Source organism: Ursus arctos, unplaced genomic scaffold, assembly GCF_023065955.2.
Source record: "Ursus arctos isolate Adak ecotype North America unplaced genomic scaffold, UrsArc2.0 scaffold_20, whole genome shotgun sequence".
NCBI classification, from domain to species: Eukaryota; Metazoa; Chordata; class Mammalia; order Carnivora; family Ursidae; genus Ursus; species Ursus arctos.
Window position 1 is genome coordinate 27,740,082 of NW_026622875.1, and position 17,615 is coordinate 27,757,696.

General features: G+C 42.7%; 1 long non-coding RNA gene across 7 annotated transcripts in view; it reads right to left on the reverse strand.

Moving 5' to 3' along the window:
- Positions 1-17,615, reverse strand: part of LOC113253957 (uncharacterized) — a 96,831-nt gene that overhangs the window by 77,425 nt on the left and 1,791 nt on the right. For 6 of the 7 annotated variants that reach the window (XR_008960667.1, XR_008960666.1, XR_008960668.1 and 3 more), the window contains exon 2: positions 1,659-1,801. This is a non-coding gene — a long non-coding RNA (uncharacterized LOC113253957). Of the gene's footprint in view, positions 1-1,658; positions 1,812-17,615 lie in introns of all 7 variants that reach the window. The other variant, XR_007189130.2, reaches the window with a different exon arrangement.

The following is a 17,615-nucleotide window of genomic DNA, read 5'->3' on the forward strand; positions in this document are numbered from 1 at the left end:
GATATATTGTTAAGTCAAAAAAGTGGAAAAGTGTGTATAGTTTGCTACCTTTACTTTAAGAAAAAGGCAGGAGAAATATGGAGATATATATCTATATCTATCTATCTACATTGATAGATAGATTTGATTGTATATTTTCTTTTATTTTAATATATTTTTAAAAAAATTTTATTTATTTATTTGACAGAGAGAGAGACAGCCAGTGGGAGAGAGAACACAGGCAGGGGGAGTGGGAGAGGAAGAAGCAGGCTCCCAGTGGAGGAGCCCGATGCGGGGCTCGATCCCAGAACACTGGGATCACGCCCTGAGCCGAAGGCAGACACTTAACAACTGAGCCACCCAGGCGCCCCTGATTGTATATTTTCTAAAAAGGAAAAAAAAAAATGGAATAATAAACCAAAAACTAAAAGGAATCAGGGCCTTTGGAGAAATGGCTAGGGCAGGAAATTACAAGACAAGCCTGGAATATCTTGTATACCAGAAAACAAGGAAATTATCAGAGACTACTGGGTTTGTGCCAAAAGCACACAATAGCTAACAGGAAGGACTTTCCACTAAATCAAAAATGGAAGAATTTGAATATTAAAAATAAACAAGTTTGAGAAAATAATGATATATGTGTGTACTTGATTAAAACACCATAAACATATAAAAATCATGAGTCCATAATGATATTAAAAAATAATTCATTGGTCAGGTAAGTGGATGTTAGGGCATTAACTCATTATTTTGAAAAGTAGTAAAGAAAAGAAAAGAATAAAGAATTTATTTTGCCTCTTTTATAAAAACTGTATTTCAGAGTAACTGAGTAGTTGATGAAGATGAGTTTTCCATTACAGATTTCCAGCTAATACATGCAAAAGAATGTGGTAGCCAGTCTCCAAGATGGCCCCCAAAGATCCTGACTCTGGGTACTCACACCTTGTGTAGTCCCCTCCTACACTGTACCAGGGCTGACCTGTTTGACCAGCAGCACATAGAAATAATGGTATTTAATAACTAAATATTAAATACCATAAATAATTAAATTTAATTAATAATTTAATTTAATAATCACCTCTGAGATTAGATTATAAAAGACTTTGGCTTCCATCTTGTTCTCTCATTCTCTTCTCTCTCTCCTTTTCTCTCTCTCTCTCATTACTCATTCTGGGGAAGCTGCCATATTGTGAGACATTTAAACAGTGTATAGAGAACCTCACTAGGTGAGGAACTGAGTTATCCAGCTAAAAGCCAGTGAGAACTAAGGCCTGCCAACAACCATGTGAGTGAACTTGGAGACAGATCCTCCAGCCCCAAATGACCGAAGTCCCAGTTAGTAGATCAATTGTAATGTCATGAGACACTGTGAAACAGAACCACCCAGCTAAGCCACTCTCAGATTCCTGACCCACAGAAGCTATGAGATAATGCTCATTGTTTTAAGCTACTTAATTTTGGAGTAATTTGTTATGCAGAAATTGCTAACCAATACGAGGCATGATAGAGTTAGAATATCATAGATTTGTACTGACAAATAATTGGATGTGAACAATGCTCATCAATGACTGCTAAAACCATAAGGCACAAGGCTAAGGGGGAACTTTATAACCAATGGGTCTGCAGGCTGACAATATCGGAATTTAGTAATCAGATTAAAAAAATTTTTTCATACTCACAGTTATGGTTTATTATGATGAAGAGTACAGAGCAAATTCAACAAAGGGTGAAGTCCAGAGGAAACCAAGTACAGACGTCCAAGAGTCTCTTCCAGTGGAGTCACCCAGCACACAATTTCTCCAGCAACAAATCGTGACAATGCCTGCAAAGTGCTGTCAGTCAGGAAAACCTGATTGAATCTAGGAGTCCAGTGTCAGTTACCCAAACTTACAGTGTCTGTGTGACCAAATGTATCACTGGAGCTGCAGACCCCAAGAAAGAAACTGTTTTCATAAACTATCTACACAAACTGGTACAGTGTGAGTAATCAAATTTTAAAAACAACTTTTTTATGTACAATTTCAAACATATAAAAAGTATAGACATTAATAGGCTGGATTCCATATGCCCTTCACTCAAGGATTAACAATTATCAGCTCATGGCCAATCCTATTGCATCCATAACAGCACCCAACTCCTCTCACTCCATCACCACGCTGGATACTTTGAAGTAAATCCCAGACACCACATCATTTCATCCACTGATCCATCTTAACATCACAAAAAGAGAGACAAATAGACATTATGTGTCTTCTGATGTGATGCAATTAGAAGTCTCCAACATCATCTATGAAGTATTATTGCTAAAAAAAGAAAAGAAAAGGAAAGGAAAAGACCTGAACTTGAAATCAAGTCCCAATTCCAAGTTTACAGGAAATACAGAGGATATGTAGGATACCCTACATATAAGTGACTTGATTTCTTCAAAACACAAATGGCTTGAAAAAGTGCACAAATAAAATTAGGAGATATATCAACCCCAGTGATGTGTAGACTATATTCGTCAGGGTTCTTCACAGAAACAGAACCAATAGGATGTATATAAGAGAAGCTTTATTATTGGCATTGGCTCACACGGTTATGGAGACTGACAGGTCCCATGATCTGTGTCTGACATCTGCAGACCCAGGAGAACTGGTGATAAAATTTAGTCTAAGTCTAGAGGCCTAAGAATTGGGGATGCCAATGGCATAAGTCCTAGTCTGAGTATGAATGCTCTAGAGCCACGAGCAAAAATGTCTGGGAGCAGGAGATGATGGATGTCTCTGTCCAAGCAGAGAGAGCAAATTTGCCCTTCCTCTATCTTTTTGTTCAATGCAGGCCCTCAATGGTTAGATGATTCCCACTCTGAACTGTTGAGGGTGACCTTCTTACTCAGCCTACTGATTTAAATGCTAATGTCTTCTGGAGACAACCTCACAGACACACCCAAAAATAACATTTTACCAGCCATCTGAGCATCCCCTAACCCAGCCAAGTTGATACACAACATTAACTGTCACATGAACCCTATTTGGAAATCAATTCAAACAAGCCATCTGTAAAAGACATTGTGAGACAATCAAGGAAAAAGGAGCATGAACTAGATATAAAAGGATATTAAGGAATTATTATTGATTTCATTAGGTGTGATAATGGAATTGTATTGCTTTTTCATTGTTGTTCTTATCTATAAGGATACATATTGAAGAATTTATGGGTAAAATTAAACTGTACGATGCTGGAATTTGCTTTGCTCATCATGATTTTTTTTGCATTTTGACTTTCTAAAATATTATATTAAAATATTACTTATCTTGATTACGGAGTTTTCCTTTAGTTTTGGGCCCAAGGCAAGTGTCTCACTCAACTCACATTAGTCCTGGCCCTGAGGAGACTAAATGTAAACACAGAGGTCAAGAGGTAAGCAATGCAATAGCAGAATGGGATGAACACTATAAAAAGAAGAGTGGTAGAGAATTGGTAGGGAGTGAGGAGAGAGAGATTAGGGGAAAGTGTGTGAGCATGTGGATAGTGGTAGATAGCGGAGGCAGGGTGGGGAATCAGGGAGCTTTCCAAGGAGTTGCTGAAACTAGAGAGAAGTAGAGGGAATTCAGGATAGGTTTTCAGGATGGAAAAGATGTGACTTGCTAATGGCTTAGAAAAAGGAGGGGAGTGAAAGGTAGGAGATTGGATTCGGCTTCAGTAATGGTGAACAGGGGTACCTTTAACTGAGGTGAGCAATATTGGGGAAGAACAGTATTCAAGGGAAACCAAGTTTGACTTTGAACCGTATTAAGTGCGACCGGCTTATAAAAGACACACATAGAGCTGAAAAAGCCACTCACAAAGACAGGTATAAAGAGACGAGCAAGAGACACAAATTTGGATGAGATCACTTATGGAAACAGTGTCAAGAGAAAAATGGACTGGACACAGATCCGACCTCTGGGGCCACCAATACTCAAAGGTCAGGTAAGAAGGGGGAGCCAGGAAATGAGGCTAAGAAGTAGCCATTGGTGAGGCAGGAAGAGAATAAGGAAAACATTTCCTAAAGAAGAACCGTGTGAAATACTGCTGAGAAGTGAAGTAAACTGAAAAAAGAGAAAGAACCATTGGGTGTGGTAACAGGCAACCAAGACTTGGGCAGTTTCCATTGAGTAGGGAGATGGAAGCCAGATTGGAATGAATTGGCAAATGTGTTTGAGAGAGGCAAGGACATGAAGATAGCGAATCTGATAATGCATTTAAGCAGTTCTTCAAGGATGGAGAACAGAGAGGTGCCTTGGAAGAATCAAGTTGGGGCATAATCCACAAACCTCAGCTCTACTATTTACCTGCAGTACTTTGTACTGAGTACAGCTCTGGTTCAGGAAGCTGTGGAGACTGATTTCATGAGTATGGAGTACTTTGTGAGAAGATTATAAAAAGGAAGTAATCTGTTTTACATTTTTTTGTATTATAAAAAATATTTTTTGTATATTAGCTTTTAACCAGCTATGACAATGGCAGAGAAGGACATTAGCTAAAAACATTAGGTCTAAATCAGGGGCTGAGTTTTTAAAAGCAAGAATCATTTCTTGGGGCACCTGGGTGGCTTAGTCGGTTAAGTGTCTGACTCTTGATTTTGGCTCAGGTCATGATCTCAGGGTCATGAGATCAAGCTCCGTGTCAGACTGCACTGGGCGTGGAGCCTGCTTAAAATTCTCTCCCTACCTCTCCCTCTGCTCCCGCCCACCCACACGCTCTCTCTAAAGGAAAAAAAAAAATCATTTCTTAAGGCAGGGATGTAGGGTACAGGTAAGGGAGGGGCAAGGGAAATTGAGCCCCATTCCTGAGCAGAGCATCTGATAGCTGAGATGGGGTCCATTTGGGTCCCAAGGTGTCGGCAAAGCTGTGACCCTTTCTAGAGGCTCTAGAGGAGAATCCAGGTTTCGCCTCTTCCAGCTGCTAGAGGCTGCCACATTCCTTGGTTCTTGGCTCCCTGCCACCTTCAGAGCCAGCAAGCACATCACTCCGACCTCTGCTTTCTTCCCTGTATCTCCTTATCTGACTCCATCTGTTCTGTCGTCTCCCTCTTCCACATTTAAGGACCTTTTTAATACCCTGGCCCTGCCCTTATAATCCTGGATATTCCCCTATCTTCAGCTGGTTAGCAACCTCAATGCCATCTGCAAGCTTATTTCCCCTTTGCCATATAACAGAACACAGAAACAGTTTCTGGGGATTAATGATATGGACCCTTTTGGGAGGTCATTATTTGTCTGCCACAAAGTTCAAAGGCCAGTGTGGCTGGTGGTAGCTTGTGGGGGAATGTTCTCCTCTTCCTGTAGCCAAAGACTATACAGGAGACATGTTGTGCTGGGCCCTAAACTCAACTAAGTGAGTGGCTAAGGGCTTAGCTAAAGTCTCCCTCCAAGTTGAGCATCATGTAACACTTCCTCACTTTTAGCTCTGCTGCAATCCTTGTCCTTTACCCCATGTTAGGGTGGTTGGCAAGGATTGGTAGTAAGTGATTTTCAGAAGAAATACAAATAAGCAAACACTTGATCTCTAAACCAGAGACATTTTCTCTCCGTGACCACGTCCATCCTCTCCTGGAAACCTCTTGGCTCACAAACACTGAACCATCCAGATTTTGGTGGACATCTTGGCATTTGAACATCTACCCCATCCCAGGTTAATGCCAGACTAACATTAAATTCTTCTCATTGACTCCAGGAGGAGGGGAAGCACTGTCTCCCTGAAGCTCTGATTTGTAGATGAGGAAATACAGGATGACCACTAGTTTTGATCTGGGAGTGACCATCACTCCAGATTCCAGGTTTACACAGTATGATAAGATAGTCTCCACGGATGGCTGTCATTAATTCCTTATCTCCCTGAATGTACCTGCTGCTTCTCACATCAAGATGTGGAGTCTAATTCCTCTGCCTGGGCTGGCCCTCGTGTCTTGCTTAACCAAACAGAATGTGATGAGAGTGATATTCTGGGTCTTTTGTGGCTAAGTCACAAGGGTTTTGCTCGATCCTCTTGGAATCCAGCTATAATTATGAGGGCCCATGTCACATGGAGAAGGCAAATGTGGGCTCTCTGGTTAATAGAACCTGCTGACTTCCCAGCTGAGAGCAGCATCAACTGCAAGCCACAGAAGTGAGCTGTCTTGAATACCTAGCCCAGCCAGGACTTCAGCTGACTCCAGCCCCACTTGTTATCTGAATGCAAAAGCATTCAAGGCCTTAAGTGTGAACCATGCAACTGAGACCAGCCAACTCTTAGAACTGTGAACAATAAAAACAGTTATTTTAATCCACTAAGTTTTGAGGTAGGTTTGTTACAAAGCAATAGACATTTGGGGGTATACCTATACTCTTGGGGGATCCCAGAACACATCTAGACAGTGTGATGCTGGGGAGGCTCCTGAAAAGTGCCAGATATTTATAGAAAAGATATAAAATGTGTGATCAATAAATAATAAAGACTAAGTTCCAGAGGATTTTGGAAGAGGAAGATATCACTTCTGGGGAGCTGATCAAGGAAGGGTCCCTGGAGAAAATGAGATTTAATCTGAGTCTTGAATCCTGGGTAGGCTTTAACAGGTAGAGAGTAGGGATAAGAGAGCATATATACTTGAAAGAAGTAATGTGAACAAAAATGGCCAATCAAAAGAATTAAGGGTAGATGAGAAATTCAGGTAGATTTGCTGAAAACACTCATCTTTCAAGATTCAGTGCAAGGGTGCTCTCTCCCAGGCAGCCTCCTCCACCTTCTCTAATTTTCCTACCTTCTGCCTTTCTTGAACGGAGTTTTCTGCTTTTGTCATAGCATCAGGAATACTTTGGGTTATACTTTTTTTTTAACACTCCTATTATGGTTAGGCTAAGGATTAAGTGTCTATAACAAAGAGTTCCCCAAATACAGTGGCTTAAATCCTGTGGATATTTATTTTTCTCTCCCATATAACAGTTTTCAGAGGAGACCTGCCCCTCATGGTCATTCAAGGACACAGGTCCTTCTAAGTCATTGCTCTGCTATTCCCTTAGGCTATGTCACTAACTTGCAGGGTCGAAACTTGGTCACCAAGCACATCCAGGCTCCGGCCAGTCTGAAAGTGGGAAGAGATAGAGAGAGGAAGCAGGCCTGACATTCCCAATCCAGAAGTGTTATATACCACTTCCTTCACATGCTTTTGTCAAGAACTTGGTCACATGGCCTCACCTAAGCCCAAGGGAGGCTGGGGAAGTATGGTCCAGCTGGACAGCCACATGGAACAGTAATTCTATCACTAGGGAAGAAAGGGATTCGGGGTGGGCAGTAGCAGTCTGTGCCACAGGTGCTCATCTTCCTCTGAGTCTAGGAGCTCCTTGAGCACAAGGAACCACATTTTCTTCATCTCTGGTCTCTGCACTGAGCCTCCTGCCTGACCCAGAGGACTATTCAATCCCTACCTGCTGAATGGATAAAGCTATCACAGTGAATGGCCTAGGCTGGATATGATAAAGGTGCAAGGCAGTGTGGGGACCTGGGAAAGAGAGGACAGATGTGGAAGTATTTAATAGGGAAATGCACAGGGCTTGATGAAGCTTGCCAGAACAGAGAGCTTTTAATGTTATGATCTTTTGTGATCTGAGTTGACAGCTCTTTGGCACAGGTTTAAAGAACTTGAACTGAATACCTCACTTAACAGACATTTATTGAACCCATTCCAAATTTAAGAAATTCCTCAACTGCTTCAAAATCACTTTAGGAAGACGCGTGCCTCGAGCTTGAAGACTTTCAGGGTTCTCTCTCAGTACTAGCCTCTGCTACCGTTACCGGGTTCGAGCACCTAACCACACAGCAGGGTTTTTACCTGGCAACCATTCCACACCATCGAGCATACCTTCCTGCTCCGACCCCACCTCTCTGGAGTGCTCACAGACCCCCAGAAAGTGAATGTGTGCACTCACCCACGGATGTCCAGACACTGTCTCCTTTCTAGAAAACCCGGCTATGTGGCTGAGTGCAGTCTAAACATTATGCTTCAACGCCAGCCCAGGTCTTGGAATCAGCACAGACTGAGTCTGAATTCTGGCTCTGCCCTTTACTACCTATGCTGGTAGTAGGTTCCAGTTACTTCATCTGTTTAAATCACAGCTCCTTCACCTGTAAAATGGGGATTGGAACGGGGCTATGTACTGGATGTGTGAGGATTTAATGAGGTTCTGGGTATAAAGCACTTGGCCCTTAGTATTGCACTCAATAAAGAATAACTCTTCCACTATGATGACAACCAGGTCTTCAGGCCTCCATGGCTTCTCACATCAAAGGCTATAAACAGGTGTAACAGAAAAAATAGTCAGTTATGGCTGTGTAAAAAACTCAAGGGTGCCAATTGGAACCTTAGTAATTTCTTGACCTGGCCTTAATTTCTGACTCCGTGGCTCTGTCCTAGCCTCCAGAGGACAATCCGATTCTGGTGCATGCAGTCCCACCCCAAGATTTCTTGGCCACCTTTGGGATGATTATCAAATTGGAGCTCAGAGCTCCATTTTTACTTTTTTTACATTTTACACTCCTCCCTGATACAGCACAATCCAACAACTTTACTCATCAGCACAGTCACCCTGCAGAGGGAGAGCTGCGTCCCTTGTTTGTCTTCTATGCTTCTGGGACTCATGCTTTTTGTCAGCTACTGCTGTCCTGTGGTTGTGGTGTTCTCTCAGAGATGACGACTCTGAGAGAGGTGGCAGCTCTAGTCAGTGGCACAGTCCGTTTCATCCCATGGATCAGGCCTGTCCCTCTTACCTCCTGGGACCAGCTGAGTTCACTCTCCACACCCTGCCAGGCTAGCTTGTCTCTCTCACTCCTAGCTAACTTGTGGCTCACCACAAGCTCACAGAAGCCCTCTAAGCCATACTTGGTCCTGTGAAAAACTGGCTCCCTCTCATGTACCAATGGACAATGCCATTATCCCTCTTGCTTCCTATTATCAGACGTGCAAGACCCACCTGAGCAACTGCAGCTGGGAACCTGAACCCATACATCTTCCTTCCTGTTAGATCCCCTTGCCCTTGAGGACAGTGCTCCGTCTTCCCCTTCTCCTTTTCCTCTCATGAGAACTCATGCTGAGAGGAGGGTCCCACCCCTTATCAACTTGTTCTTCTTTTATAGCTCTGCGCCTCCGTCTCTGTCCTCCCCAGCACAAAGCTCCTTTTATGCAGGTGAAAGGGACTTATACACGTGCGCAAACACACACACACACACACACACATACACACACACACACACAGTAGAGACCAGTTTTCTGTGTTTGTGCATACTTTCCAGACTGTTTCCCATCTGCCAGGGAACAGAATTGCTTTGAAATGATAAGCTAAGGAGTCTGCCATTCCTGTTAGTAGGTTTTTTGTTTTTGTGGTGGCCAAGACGAGTGAACATGCCATTTGATGTCTCAGCTATCAGTCTGCCATAAATTAATACTTCATGTTTTATCCTGCCTCGTGAGTTACACAGGTTTTTACCAGGTTATTGCAGTTGCAAAGGAGGTCTACCAGCCTGCTCAGTTCCCAGAGTGGGCAGAATCCCCTTCATGGTGCTCCCATTGACCCTTCTATTTCCCATTCCAATCTTTTCATTTAACTTTTATCAAATCAAAGTTATACATATAATTTTAAAAGTCAGATAATCCTCTAGAACATTAGAAAGGCAGCAGACTTCCGGGCTCCTCTCCTGTCCTCCATTCCATTCTCTCTTTAGTCCTTAGGCTGGTTCTTTTGATGTTTGCCTCTATATTGCTAAAATAGGATCACATTGCTACTGCTCGATTTATAAGCATTATTTACGGATTTCGAAGTAGGGAGATGAAGATAGCACTTCTTCTAAAGACTTCCACACATACTAATTTGCCATCCCTCTACCAATAGTTAGGGTTTACTTTATTTTGACAACATAAATACTAATCACTGGTGAGCTGGATGGTATAGTTTAATTGCCTTTCCCTTCTCAAACAACGTTTTGTTTTCCCTGGAGCTCATAAATGTCCTTTTCCTCCTCCGCTTAGTTTTCTGTGTACTTACATCTAAATTCCTGTCCTCTCCTTGGGGACTTTGCTCCCAGATCCTTCCACCTAACACTCTGGACCACAGCCTTCTTGGCCTATAGCATAGCTCCCATCTCTTATTTATTCTCTCATCTTCTCTATCTTATTTTCTACCTCTAGATGTTTGTTCTACTTCCTGGGATATTTCTTTGGCTTTTTATTTCAACTTTGCTATTGTCTTATACGTTTTTTAATTGTCATCATTTATTTTCTGAGTGCTTTACTTTCTTTCTTTACTTACTTTCTTTACTGACTTTTTTAAAAAAAGCAACCTATTCCTATTTCACAGATTCTATATTATCTTTAATTTCTTTGGGAATATGATTAATTATCATATTTAAAATATTTTCTTCATTCTTGGCATTGTCTCTATTAATACGGAGTCCTTTCCCCCCCCGGCCCCCCCCCCCCACCGTTTATTTTGCTCTTTGCCTTTCATGCTGAAGAACTGCTGCAAATGTCTAGTGGTCCTCACCTTTCCTTTCCTGTTTGGGAGTGCAGTGCTAAAAATCTGATGTTGACTGGTGATCTTGACCTGGAGTAAAGGGGGAGGAAGCAGCAGGTGTCAGTATCTTTTGATGTTTTTTTCTGGACTGCTCAGATTCCCTGCGGAAAGCTCTCCAATCTCCAGCCAGCATCATGGGAGCTGAGTATAGGAAGAGGGCTGGAGAGGAGAGCAGATGGGGGAGGGGGCCGTCTTTTCTGGTCAGTATACAGACTTTATCTTCCTGTTTTTAGTATGGTATCTCAGCTCTCATCAGTGCCTCATGTCTTCTAGTCCAAGACCTCTGTTTTATCCTTCCCAGATCATAAACTTTTAGTTTGTGCTCAAACCGGGGAGAAGACCCTATATGCTCTTCAATCAGTCCTCCTGTTCTTAGCTCACCCTGCATTTCCCTCTTTCTGAGCTAGCTGATGTCTCAACTCCTGACTTAGGTTTTAGCGAAATCGATTGCCATTGATCACCCTCTTTCAGCTTCCAAAATGTAGTTGACCTACCACCACTTCCTTTGTTATTTGGGTTTATACCCTTAAGAAAAAAACGCTTTCCTGCCATTTTAGTAGCGTTTGGGGAGAGTGAAGAGATAAAAACTGTGTTCAATCTGCCATCTTTAAGCAGAAGTGTCTCATTCTATTTTAGTTCTTTCTGGTTTCACTTGGGAACCATCCAAGCTAGATGCTATGATCTAGCATTTTAAACATCCTCTACAACCCAGCTTTTTCCTTCCACTGCTCTGGATCTGCATCCAAATGGGGATTATTCCACAGGCCATCTCCTTTCCTCTTGCAAACAGACTGCTCAACACACAGATCAGTATGACCTCAGACACCACACTCCTCAGTTTCAGCCTCACTCTCAACAGTGCCCAGAAAAGCTTGAAGATCCTTGGTCAAAACCATCTTCCATCCACCTCCCCAGCAATTGCAGACATTCAGCCCTTATACCAATCCCCCAAATCTACCCTACTCCTCTGTGCTTTAATCCAGAAATGACTTTCCTTCATATTTCAAGAAAAAATGGAAGCAACCAAATATGGATTTCCTTAACTTTCTTCCCCTACTTGTCTACCCCATGAAGGAATCTGTGCCTGAAGCCATCGGGAGCCCCTCTTCACCAGAGCAGGGGGCCAGCACTGTAACAGGCTCTGCTTCTGAAGCTGCCAGAGGCGCTCCTCCCACTGTGTTGACCACACTGTGGCTTTCAGAACCAGCTCCTCCTGCCTTTTTGGGACTTATCTCCTCCCGTTCTTTGCATCTTTGACCTCTCTCCTTGTTTTGGCACATTCCTTTCAGCTTAGAAACGACTAAAATGTTTCCACCTCAGAAGCAGCTCTGTAAATCCCATTTAGATATTGTGCTCTCTTTCTCTCCTTACTCTTCCACTGGGCTTCTTGATAACATTGGTGATCATTATCTCCACTTCCTTGCCTTTCCTTACTGCTTTGACCTTTGCACTCAGCCTTCCGCCCACCAGTCTCCCTCACCGATGCCCCCTTGGTGGAAACATGTGTTGGGCATGCTGCAGCTCTTGGCTTACTTGGCACCATTTAGAACGCTGGACCACTGCCTCCCTGACGCACCACTTTTCCTGAATTGCACTACTGCTCTCCTGGTTCTGCTCACTCTCTGGCCACTCCTCCTCTGCTGTAGTTTCTCTTCCTCTCCTGTTCTTGATGTTCATGTGCCCAGCGTTCCATCCCAGCCCTCTTTCCTCCTCCTTCTCCATAAGCTTCTCCCGTTCATCCCATACTAACTACCTGGTCTCTCTTGCCACCTCTGTGTGGATGGCTGTATCTCTACCCCAGTTTTTCTGCTGAGCTCAGACCTGCATTTCCATCTGCTGGCAGGACATTTCTGCCAGGATATTCCACAGGAACCTTGAATTTAGCGTGCCCCAAGCCGAAATCACCATTTCAGAACCTAAACCTGCACAAAGTGCTTTTTGCAATCTGTGAAATCTTGGGGGAAGTTACTGCATTCTCACCTGGGAAACCGGATGATAATACATTCTGTACAGGATTGAATGGTCTCGTTATGTCTCATGACGTATGTCTAGCATTGATCAGAGTGTCTGACATACTGTCCACGCTCAACAATGGCCCCATCATTAGTAGTAGCAGAAGGAGGAGGAGGGTGAGGAGGGTTAGGCACCACCATTACCTGTTCCCACTCCAAACACCTGGGATTCATCCCAGGCCCCTGCCCCCAACCCACACCTCCACCTCCCTGCCCCCTGCCAACCTTACTCAATCTATCAACAAGCCTACTGATCCTATCCCATAAATATCTCTCTTATCAGGTTCCCTGTTCCCATCCTCACTGTCCTGCCCTCCCTGTTTAGTCACAATCCTCTCTCACCTAGGTGTAGAAAAATCATGCTGTCTGGTTTTTCCAGCCTCTGCTGTTACCATTTTCCCTCCAGTCCATCCTCTAAATCTTCACCAAAATGATACATCTAGCATGACTGTCTGACTGTCACATCTCTCCTAAGCATATTTCAGTATAATTGTAATTATAGCAAAGAGGGAGGGAAGCGAAATATTTAAAATCATAACCGACTCCGGCTGCATCATCCCCTAAGGCATGCATTCCTCCTGAGCACAGGGCTCTGTTTGGTAAAACACCTGAGTGGATGCAGAAGGTGAAAAGTTGAGAATATAACAGAAAGAGATAGCTAAACTCTTCTGCAGAGGAAATAAACTGGAATTAGGGGTTTGGAAGGCATCTAGAAAGGAAAGAAAGTTGAGGAAAGCCTTGGGGATGGGGAGATTCCAGCTCCTTATCTCAGTGGGTGGCTGGAGAGAATTAGGTTGTGGTGGAGTGGGGCTGTCCCATAAAGATTAGAGGTGTCTAATATCTCCTCTCAAGATCTGGACTGTTCTGTGCTGCTCTAGAAACCCTCCCATTCTGCCTTCAACCCCACTGCCCTTTACTCGGCCTGGAGGAAAAGTTTTGGATGGCATGCCTGGGAATGGGGAGTTGGGGTGGAGATTGGTGTGTCTGGGGCTCAGCTTTCAGCAAGCAGGGCCAAGAGTCTGCTTAACAAGGGAAGGACTGAGCAAATAAGCAGATACATTGTGGGTAATGGGAGTCAGGTCTCTTACTGTCAGAGAAGAGAGTGGAGGAATGGTGTGGGATTGGAATCAGGAGTATTCATATGAACTCATAGATTTTACAGATCTATATGTGTATGTAGGCATAAGTACACAGAATGTACACACATAAATGTGTTTATTTCCATACTCTGTCTCCTGAGAAGGCCTAGAATCAATTATATTGTAGTAGCAATTTAAGCACACCTAGCTCCCAAATCTTGGTTTCTAAATACCATTCTCCACTAAAAGGAACTGGCACTCCTATGAAAAACGGCTGATTCCAAGCTGGGGCAGAAATGTATAAGAGAATACAGGAATATTTTGTTGTTTCATAATGTAAGGAAATGTTCAATGAATGCTAGAGACCTAGCAAAAGAACACAGGAATGAGCTGAAGAAATTCCCACTAGCCAAATCTCAAATATCCCCAAATACATTTTGAGGATGAACATATATAATGATAGTAGCAGATTATAATCCATTGAATAAAATAAGAATCCATACTGATATAAATAAATGAAAAAATAAGTTGGAGAAAAGAGAAAAGCCTCCCTATGGTTAAATGCCAAATAAATATGAAAGGAATAGTTAAGTTAGAAAATCATCAGTGGGTGATCAAACAAGTGGATAAAAGTTTGCAGAGGAACCAGAAATTTACATAATCTCAAAGTATCTCCCCCCAAATTTCTTATTAATCACAAAGAGAAAAATAGTAACTTTAGAGCAAGGAAATGTATCAGACAACACATTAACCAAGTGGTCAAAGATAATATCACCAGTAATGGGCCAGAGTGACATCATGTGCCTTCTTCTTCTTCTTCTTCTTTTTTTTTTTTTAAGGTTTTACTTATTTATTTGAGAAAGAGAGAGCGCATGGGGAGGAGGGGCAGAGGGAGAGGGAGACAGAGTTTTAAGCAGACTCCACACTGCGTGTGGAGCCCAATGCAGGGCTCAATCTAATGACCCTGAGATCATGCCCCTGAGATGAGGACCTGAAGTGAAATCAAAGTCAGATGCTTAACCGACTACATTACCTAGACGCCCCAACATCATGTGCCTTCTGATATGATATACTGAGTATACATCATTTCAGTGATATTCCTTTTGAAAATGCATAACCTGAATCTAATCATGAGGAAATACCAGGCAACACCAATTGAGGGACATTTCACAAAATAACTGGTTAAGGTGAAGAACTTCAGGCAAAAGAAAGGTCGAGGAACTTTTAAAAGAGATGGAAAAAAATACCTAAAAAGACATGACAAATAAATGCAATGTGTGATTCTGGATTGGATCCTGGACCAGGAAAAAATAGTTATAAAAGACTTATTGAGACAACTGATAAAATTTGAATATGGGCCATGGATTAGAAAATAGTATTGTATCAATGTGAAATGTCTGTATTTTGAAAATTGCACTGTGGTTATTAAAGAGAAAGTCCTTTTTCTTAGAAAATGCACAGTGAAGCATTTGGGGGAAGGGGGCATTATGTTTCCAACCTATTCTCAAACGGCTCAGAAAAATGCATATCTATCTATCTACCCACCTAACTATTAATGATAAAGGAAATGGAACTGAGGATTTCCTGGAATTTTCAAAAGACATCAGATTCAGGAATCTCCATAAATTTCAAGCAAAGTAAATGGAAAGATAGCCACACTCATATATATCAATAAAATTGCAGAACATCATAAAAAAAAAGAACGAACTTAAACCAGCCATAGAGAATAGACAGATAACGTGTCTAAGTGGCAGTTAGACTTACAACTGACTTTCCAATGGAAATAATGGAAACCAGAAGACAGGTAAGGAACAGTATGTCTGGAATACATGAGATCCCTCAGGGGTCTCTTAGTTTATCATGCCCTGTGAGTAAGGTTAATGGCAAACTATGGCAATTCAATCCAGGAAGGATCAGTAATGGCCAGACCCTTTAGGAAAGAAGATTTGGGTCACCCTCACCAGGTTAAGAACTAGGACCAGCTCCGGAAGTATATAATGGTGTTTAGGAGGGCAATTCAAGAATCTATCAACATTATAAAGTAACGCCCTTTGATTCAGCAATTCCACTTCTGAGAATCTACCCTTCTAAATATATACAATATGCATAAAGATGCATGTGCAAGGATGTGTGGTCTATCATCAGATCCATGAAATCTATCATGGTCCATCCCAACCAAAAGAATACCATGGATAAACCTCTGTATGCTCTGTCATGCAAGCATCCTTAATACCTCAACTTACTTTGATCAGTGAAAATAGCAAATCATGCAGACCGATACCTTTTGTACAATTTCATGTCTATAAAACTGAAAGCATGCATAAACACACAGTTGTGTGTCTGAACACATATACAGACACACGTGTGTGTGTGTGTGTGTGTGTGCGCGTGCAAATATCGAGAGAAAGGGCTATAAGAACATACACCAAACTGGGAGTTGGGGGAGAGAGATGATGGTTTGTATCAAGGAGGATGTTATCTTACTCCATGTACTTCGGTGATGCTTGAGTCTTTCACAACACAATGGGTTAATATATTACTTGTGGATGGAGAACTTTGAAAAGTAAACTGCTCTAAAGTAGACACAGCAGCATTCCCAACTGCTCCTTGCAAAGAAAGGGGACACTTTCAAAACTTAGAGGCACCCCTTTTTACAGCCCTCCCCTAGCTGAGTGAACTTGAGGCCGGGGTGAGGAATTGTTCTCAGGGCTCTGTGGGCAGGCATCTATCCTCTTGGACATGAGCTGGGACTCTGAGTGGAGCATCAGACTGCATGTATGGAACATCCCAGTCATTCCCATTATCTGGGAGGCCTCATCCCAGCACTGCCCCCATGCAGGCTGCCCCAGGGCTCCATTCACCCACCCTGCTGCATCTCTAGCCCAAGGCTAGCCTTTTTTAGGAATAGCAGAAGCAGCCCTGATGATGGTGTTTTCCAGGCCTCTGAAATTTGTCTCCTGAAGTAGAATAAGGTCAACTACAAACAAAACCAAGAACAAGGCAGTGTGTAGAGTATGGTGATGATTGAGGGTTTTCATTTCCTCTAGGCAGAGAAACCTCAGGAGGCTGAGGTCAGGGCTTCCCAGCATTTTTACCGAGACTTATTGGGAAATTTCAAAAGTTTATCCCCACACCTTGTTGGGGGACGGTGGGGGGCAGACGATTCCTTCTCCAGGGATGGGATGGGGATTGCAGGAAGAAGTCTGTGTAAGACCAAGTACCCTGTAGAGACAGGAGAGACTGGGAATTGGTTTGTTCTCTGGGGAGTTAAAGTGTTCGGATGGTCACATTTTTAATCTTATTTAGAAGTTAACATTTGAATATAGATTTGAAGAGGAAAGGAATGAAGCCATGTGAAAGTCAGAAGTAAGAGTGTTGTTCCAGGTACAGAGAGCAGCAGGGCAAAGGCCCCGAAGTAGGATTGTGTCTGGTGTGTTACACAACAGAGCAGTCATTGTGTGAGCGAGAGTAAGAGATAAGATCAGAAAGGAAGCAAGGAAGATGGAGAATGAGAACTGCCTTGATAGCTTGTTAAGGACTTTGCCTTTTATTCTAAATGAATTAGGGAACCCTTAGTAGTCTAAGAGCCAAGTAGCAACATGATTTGGTTGTGTATAATAGAATAGTTCTGGCTGCTATGTTGAGAACAGACTAAATGAATAAAGGAGTAAGGGGAAAGCAGGGAGGCCAGTGAGGCAGCAGCTACAACAGTTCAAAGGGGAGCTAATAGAGTTGAGATTTTCTTGACAGAACGGCCAGCATCACCTGGAGGGCCTGTGATACTGTTTGGGGGACAGGGACTTTAGAACAAATAATGAAATGTATATACCACTTCTCTGTTTCTACCCCCTGAGGTTGAAACCCCTACTTTTATTAGTCTGGGGTGGGGCCAAGGAATTCGCATTTCTACAAGTTGCCAGGTGATAGTATTGCTGGTCTGGGAGCCATACTTTGAGAACCACCAACTTCTTCACAGCACT